The 7,455-nt window shown below is 36.1% G+C and overlaps 1 non-coding gene across 1 annotated transcript; it reads right to left on the reverse strand.

Moving 5' to 3' along the window:
• Positions 1-6,793: 6,793 nt before the first annotated feature.
• On the reverse strand, positions 6,794-6,901 carry LOC127746119 (small nucleolar RNA R71). The gene has a single exon (XR_008007739.1). It is a non-coding gene; the product is annotated as a small nucleolar RNA R71 (small nucleolar RNA).
• Between the last annotated feature and the right edge of the window lie 554 nt (positions 6,902-7,455).

Raw genomic sequence — 7,455 nt, forward strand, 5'->3', positions numbered from 1 at the left:
CCTTAGGGCCAAGGCAAAGAGTCAATACACTATGATCAAAATCCAAAGAATTGAATTGAGATTTTCAAAACTAGCTGACCAACAACTTGCAAGAAGATACAAAATAGGACACAAGAACATAGAATTGAGCGATCGAACCCCTCACCGGATGTGTATTCACTCAATTCGCTCAGTGTTTAGGGCTTAATCACTCAATTCTCCATTAATCACGTTTCTCAAAGATTTGCAAGTCATATAACAATTAACAATTATTTAGTGCATGCATACAAATATCAAGAGGACTTATCCATGGGTTGTAATGGGGCTAGGGTCAAGGTAAGATTGTATTTGGTCAAGTGGGCTAGAATTTGAATCTTTGATTAACCTAAGCTTCCCACCTAACCTGTGACAACCTATACAATTCAATGATAACCTAATTACCCATTCTTCACTTTTTCACACACTTATGTATTTTTTTTTTTGATCATCACACATATGTATTGATTCTTATTGACTTCACTTTGGGGCATTTTGTCCCCTTTTATTACTTTTCTTTTCTCTCTTTATTTATTATTTTTTTATTTTTCAAAGTAAAATATATACAAGAACATCAATGCATATGGTTTAACATAATTCATACATGAGTATGTACCCAATTTCTAATATTTTGACAAACATAAAAAAAATGCCATTTTATCCCATCCAATGTTCCCAAACTTCCCACACTTGAATGACAAACACACTCACTAGCCTAAGCTAATCAAAGATCTAAACAAGGAACATTTATTGTTTTTTGCTTAAGGCTTATGATGTGCTAAAATTAAGAACAAATGGGTTTAGCATAGGCTCAAAGTTGGCTAACAATGGAAGATAAAGGGTAGGCTATTTCGGTCAGTGAGCTATTTGAAACAATGGCCTCAATCATATACATGTATTCATACACAAAATAATGGACATATAGAATCATGCAAATCAAAGATCACAATCATAGAAGGAGTTTATAACACACAAGAACAAACTTTATGGTTTAAGATGTGCAACCAAACAATCAAGGCTCAAATCTCACAAGGTGCGTTGTTCTAACTCTTTTCTATGTTCTATGAAAAATACTTCAAGCAAGTTTGAAGAACAATTTCTCAATTCAATCAATAGCATGCCCTAAAAGGGATTTCATGAAATTTTCTTGTTGCTTTTACCAAACTTATTCAATCTAACATGCACATGCAAGTATTTACTACTGTAATACTATAAGGATTAAAGAAATATAAACAAACCAAATAAAACAAAGTGCAAATAAGAACAAAAATTGCAAAAATTGAAGAAAAAGAATAAAAAGAATATTGCAAAGTGTTTAAGAAGAGAAATTTTTAGCCCCTTGAAGTTGGCGATCCTCCCCCACACTTAAATTGTGCACGGTCCTCCGTGCATGTACATGATCCGGGGGATGAAGGGCTATGAGGCTTCACCTTCAGCTGGCGGGCTCCAGTTACTTTGTAAACAAATAAACAACAATTGAGAAAAAGTAAGATGTGTCTGGTATGATAAAAAGCAATGTGTATATTCTAAATGCGCGCATAATATAGAACACAACACATTGGCTAAGCGAAACGTAAACCACGTAATCAAAAGAAATGATATGGTCCTCAATTAAATAGCCTAGGTTGCAAGTAAAGAATAAGTAAAACTTAAGGCACAAACAACCCTAGGTAGCCACAAAAGTGAATTGAGTATTTGATATTGGTTACTGAAATCGTGCAAGTGAAAGCGCAAAATTGGTATAAAATAGCACAATACACAATAACCAATCCATTAATGAACGGAAACTCCTTATTCATAATGAAACACAATAAAAAAGTCACATGGGAAGGTACTTGTTACAAAAAGTGATAAGCTTGATAAGAATCAAGTTAAGTCACTTAAACAAATGCAAAGCATTAACAAGGAGTAAGTACCGGTCATGTGGTGAATTTGATATGCAAATCATGGTAAACAAGTAATTTCAACTCAAATCACTTAATTCAATGCACTTATATAATTTGTCCTAGTGGTACAATCAAAACATAAGTATTCAAGCCCACTAGGTGCTAGTAAATTAAGGCAAAGTATATGTGCATTGGTGGAAACTTCAAGCAACAAGAAACCTAATCAATATCAAACAAACACTTGCAACTTATTCAATCAATAAGCCACTAAACTAAAGCTAATATAATTACTAAAATAAAAATGAAGTACAAACAAAACAAACATGAACAAGCGTAAAATAGGGTGAAAGAGGGAGAAGAGAGAGGAAAAGAAAAGAAGGAAAGAAGTAGAGAAGAAGAAGAAGAAGAAGAAGGGAAAAGAAGCATAATAGTGAGAAAATAGGGGTGTGCGTACGCACAGAAACGTGTGCGTACACACACTATGAGGAAAAAGGAAGGTGAGCAATCGCACACTCTATGAGAGCGCTCCTGGCAGAAGAGGGATGAAGACGTGTGCGGGCGCACAAGGGTGTGCGCACGCACAGAACACTTCTTTTTTTTTAGGAAAGGGTCATGTGTGCGTGCGCACATAGGTCCGTGTGCACGCAAAGAACGCAAAGAGAGTAGGGGTCCATGCACAAAAGCTGTGCCGATGCTCCCACCAGAGGGGCTATCAATTTGTGTGCGGACACACACGTCTGTGTGGCTGCACAGGTCACAGAATATAGAGCGGCGCGCACGCACAAGCTGTGCTGGTGCTGCAATCAGAGAGCATGTCAAGGAGTGTGCAGACACACAAGCTTGTGCGGCCGCACAGGTGGCCAAAAACGCAGTTTTGTGCACACGCACAAATGCCCTGTTTCACAAAAATTTTCTTTCAAAATTCTAAGGTACCAAGCCTTATTTCAATGAAAGCTCAACCCCAAAAACATTCAAACATCCAGAATTTCATGACCCACTGATGAGCGGATAAATTATACGCTTTTTGGCATTATTTTTACATAGTTTTTAGTATGTTTTAGTTGCTTTTTATTATATTTTTATTAGTTTTTATGCAAAAATCAAATTTCTGAACTTTACTATGAGTTTGTGTGTTTTTCTGTAATTTCAGGTATTTTCTGGCTGAAATTGAGGGATCTGAGCAAAAGTCTGATTCAGAAGCTGAGAAAGGACTGCAAATGCTGTTGGATTCTGACCCTCCTGCACTCGAAGTGGATTTTCTGGAGCTAGAAAAGTCCAATTGGTGCGTTCTAATTTGCGTTGGAAAGTAGATATCTTGGACTTTCCAGCAATATATAATAGTATATACTTTACTCGATATTTGATGGTTCAATATGGTGTCAAAATGCCCACTAGAGATCCCTTTTTGGCGTAAAATGCCGAAACTGGCACCAGAACGGGAGTTAAACACCCAAACTGGCATCCAAGCTGGCGTTTAACTCCAGCAAAGGCTTATGCACGTGTAAAGATCAATGCTCAGCCCAAGAACACACCAAGTGGGCTCCGAAAGTGGATTTCTGCACTATCTGCACTTAGTTACTTATTTTCTGTAAACCCTAGTAACTAGTTTAGTATAAATAACAGTTTTTACTATTGTACCAGGGAGCTTATGCCATTTTTCACATTTGGGAGGCTGGCCATTCGGCCATGCCTAGACCTTTTTCTCTTATGTATTTTCCAACGATGGAGTTTCTACACCTCATAGATTAAGGTGTGGAGCTCTACTATTCTTCATGAATTAATGCAAGTACTTTTGTTTCTCTTTTAATTCACGCTTACTTCTTCTCCAAGATATACTCTCGTACTTAATTCAATTAAGTCAGAATGAAGGGGTGACCCATGATAATCACCCACTATCTTTATTACTCGCTTAGCCAAGATCCGCGTGCCTGACAACCACAAGCGGTCTACATGATGTTCAACGTAGTCATTGGACGACAGCTGGAGTATAGTCTCTTGGGTCTCTAATCCACGGACCGAGTCCGTGAGGTTAGAACCTTCGTGGTATAGGCTAGAACCAATTGGCAGCATTCCTGAGATCCAGAAAGTCTAAACCTTGTCTGTGGTATTCCGAGTAGGATCTGGAAAGGGATGGCTGTGACGAGCTTCAAACTCACGAATGTTGGGCGCAGTGACAGTGTACAAAAGGATAGAGAGATCCTATTCCGACACAAGTGAGAAGCGACAGATGATTAGCCGTGCGGTAGCTGTGCCTAGTATTTTTCATCCAAGACGAGAAATCCGACAGTTGATTAGCCGTACAGAAACTGTAGCTGAACCATTTTCACTGAGAGGACGGATGGTAGCCTTTGACAACAGTGATCCACCAACTTACAGCTTACCATGAAAGGGAGCATGCATGATTGGATAGAGACAATAAGAAAGCAGAGGTTCAAAAGCAACAAAGCATCTACAAACGCTTATCTGAAATTCCCATCAATGAATTACATAAGTATCTTTATTTTAATTTAAGTTTATTTATCTTGCAATTATCAAAACTCATAACCAATTGAATTCGTCTGACTAAGATTTACAGGATGACCATAGCTTGCTTCAAGCCGGCAATCTCCGTGGGATCGACCCTTACTCGCGTAAGGTTTTATTACTTGGACGACCCAGTGCACTTGCTGGTTAGTTGTACCGGAGTTGTGAAAAGTGTGAAGCACAATTCCGTGCACCAAGTTTTTGGCACCGTTGCCGGGGATTGTTCGAGTTTGGACAACTGACGGTTCATCTTGTTGCTTAGATTGGGTAATTTTATTTTATGTTTAACCTTTTTTATTTTTATTTTTGAAAAATATAAAAAAAAAATTTAATAAAATCATAAAAACAAAAAAAATTGTGTTCCTTGTTTGATTCTAGTGTCAAATCTTAAGTTCAGTGTCTTGCATGTCTTTCTTTTCTTAAAAATTTTCAAAAATATGTTCTTGATGTTCATCATGTTCTTCAAAGTGCTCTTGGCGTTCATCTTGACATTCAAGGTGTTCTTGCATGCATTATTTGTTTTGATCTTAAAATTTTATGTTTTGTTTCATTTTGTTGTTTTTCTCTCTCCTTATTCAAAATTCAAAAGTCAAAATATTTTGAGTTGACTTGGTCAAAAAATTTTAAAATTTAGTTGTTTCTTGTTAGTCAAGTCAAAATTTCAAATTAAAAAAAATAAAAAATATATATCTTTTCAAGTAAATAATACAAAGAAATGAAGGTTCAGAACATAAAGCAGAGGAATCACAGAAAAAAAGAGCTCACTGGCGTTAAAACGTCAGTAAAGATGCACTTTGGGCGTTTAACGCCAATAAAGGTATCATTCTGGGCGTTAAACGGCAGCATTCTGGGCGTTTAGAAAAATGCCCAGTAAAGAAGGATTCCTGGCGTTTAACGCCAGCCAGGGTATCTGGATGGGCATTAAACACCCAAAGAGGCAGGCAAGTGGGCGTTAAACGCCAGAATGGATAGCATTTTGGGCGTTTAACGCCAACATAACACAAGAGAGGTAATTTTGTTTCCAAGTCGATTTTTTTTCAAATTTTCATGTTTTAATTTATAATTTTAAATGGCTATCTTTTTCATCTCTTCTAAATTTTAAAATCTTATCTTTTTTTATCATCTTTTTCTATCTTATCTTTTTCTTTTATTTTCCTTTTAATATTTTCAAAAATTTTTTAAACTAATTTTTCAAAAATTTTTTTCTTAATTTTATTTTATATTTTCAAAAATCCTTGCTAACAATTAATGTTTTGATTCAAAAATTTCAAGTTTGTTAAGAAAGGTTCAATCTTTAAATTCTAGAATCATATCTTTTAGTTTCTTGTTAGTCAAGTCATCAACTTTAATTTTAAAAATCAAATTTTTTCTAACTTCTTATGTTTTCAAATTTATTTTCAAATCTTTTTCAACTAGTTACTATTTTTTATCTTTTTCAAAACCACCTAACCACTTTTCCACTTCCAATTTTCGAAAATCACTAACCACTTTTTCAAAAATCTTTTTAATTAACTAATTGTTTTAGTTTTGAATTTTATTGTATTACTTTTTCAAATTTTTGAAACTAACTTAATTAATTAAATAAAAATAAAAATATTTTTCTTCTCCCTCTTTTTAAAATTCGAATACTCTCTCTCTCATCTCTTTCTATTTATTTTATTTAAGTAGTAACACTTCTCATCTAAAAATTTGAACCCTCTCTCTCCCTCTGTGTTTGAATTCTTCTTCTTCTTTCTCTACCTCATGCTCCTATTCTTCTTTTCTTCTGACACATAAAGGAATCTCTATATTGTGACATAGAGGATTCCACTACTTCCTTTGTTCTCTTCTTTTTCATATGAGTCGGAACAAGGATAAGGACATTCTTGTTGAAGTTGATCCTGAACCTGAAAGGACTCTGAAGAGGAAGCTAAGAGAAGCTAAAGCACAACACTCCGGAGAGGACCTTACAAAAAATCTCGAAAAAGAAGCAGACATGGCAGCTAAACCTAACAAAAATGCTTGAGATGCAAGGAAGATGCTTGGTGACTATACTGTACCAACTTCCAACTTCTATGGAAGAAGCATCTCAATTTCTGCCATTGGAGCAAACAGCTTTGAGCTTAAGCCTCAATTAGTTTCTCTAATGTAGTAGAATTGCAAGTTTCATGAACTTCCATCAGAAGATCCTCATCAGTTCTTAGCTAAATTCTTGCAGATCTGTGATACTGTTAAGACCAATGGGGTTGATCCTAAGGTCTACAGACTTATACTTTTCCCCTTTGCTATAAGAGACAGAGCTAGGACATGGTTGGACTCACAACCTAGAGAAATGGGACAAGTTGGTCACTGCTTTTTTGGCCAAATTCTTTTCACCTCAAAAGCTGAGCAAGCTTAGAGTAAACATCCAAACCTTCAGACAGAAAGAAGGTGAATCCCTCTATGAAGCTTGGGAAAGATACAAGCAATTAATCAGAAGGTGTCCTTCTAACATGCTTTCAGAATGGAGCATCTTAGATATATTCTATAAAGATCTGCCTGAATTGTCCAAGATGTCATTGGACCACTCTTCTGGTGGATCTCTTCATCTGAAGAGAACCCCTGCTGAAGCTCAGGAGCTCATTGAAGTGGTTGCAAATAACCAGTTCATGTACACTTCTGAAAGAAATCCTGTGAGTAATGGGATGACTCAGAAGAAAGGAGTTCTTGAGATTGATACTCTGAATGCCATATTCGCATAGAACAAAATATTGACTCAGCAAGTCAATATGATTTCTCAGAATCTAACTGGATTGCAAGCTGCATCCGGTAGTACTAAAGAAGATTCCTTTGAAGAAGAAGCTTATGACCCTGAGAATCCTGCAATGGAAGATGTGAATTACATGGAAGAATCCTATGGAAATACCTATAATCCTTCATGGAGAAATCATCCAAATTTTTCATGGAAGGATTAACAGAAGCCTCAACAAGGCTTCAATAATAATAATGGTGGGAGAAATAGGTTTGGCAATAGCAAGCCTTTTCCATCATCTTCTCAGCAATAGACAGAGAA

Source organism: Arachis duranensis, chromosome 3 (genome assembly GCF_000817695.3).
Source record: "Arachis duranensis cultivar V14167 chromosome 3, aradu.V14167.gnm2.J7QH, whole genome shotgun sequence".
Lineage (NCBI taxonomy): Eukaryota > Viridiplantae > Streptophyta > Magnoliopsida > Fabales > Fabaceae > Arachis > Arachis duranensis.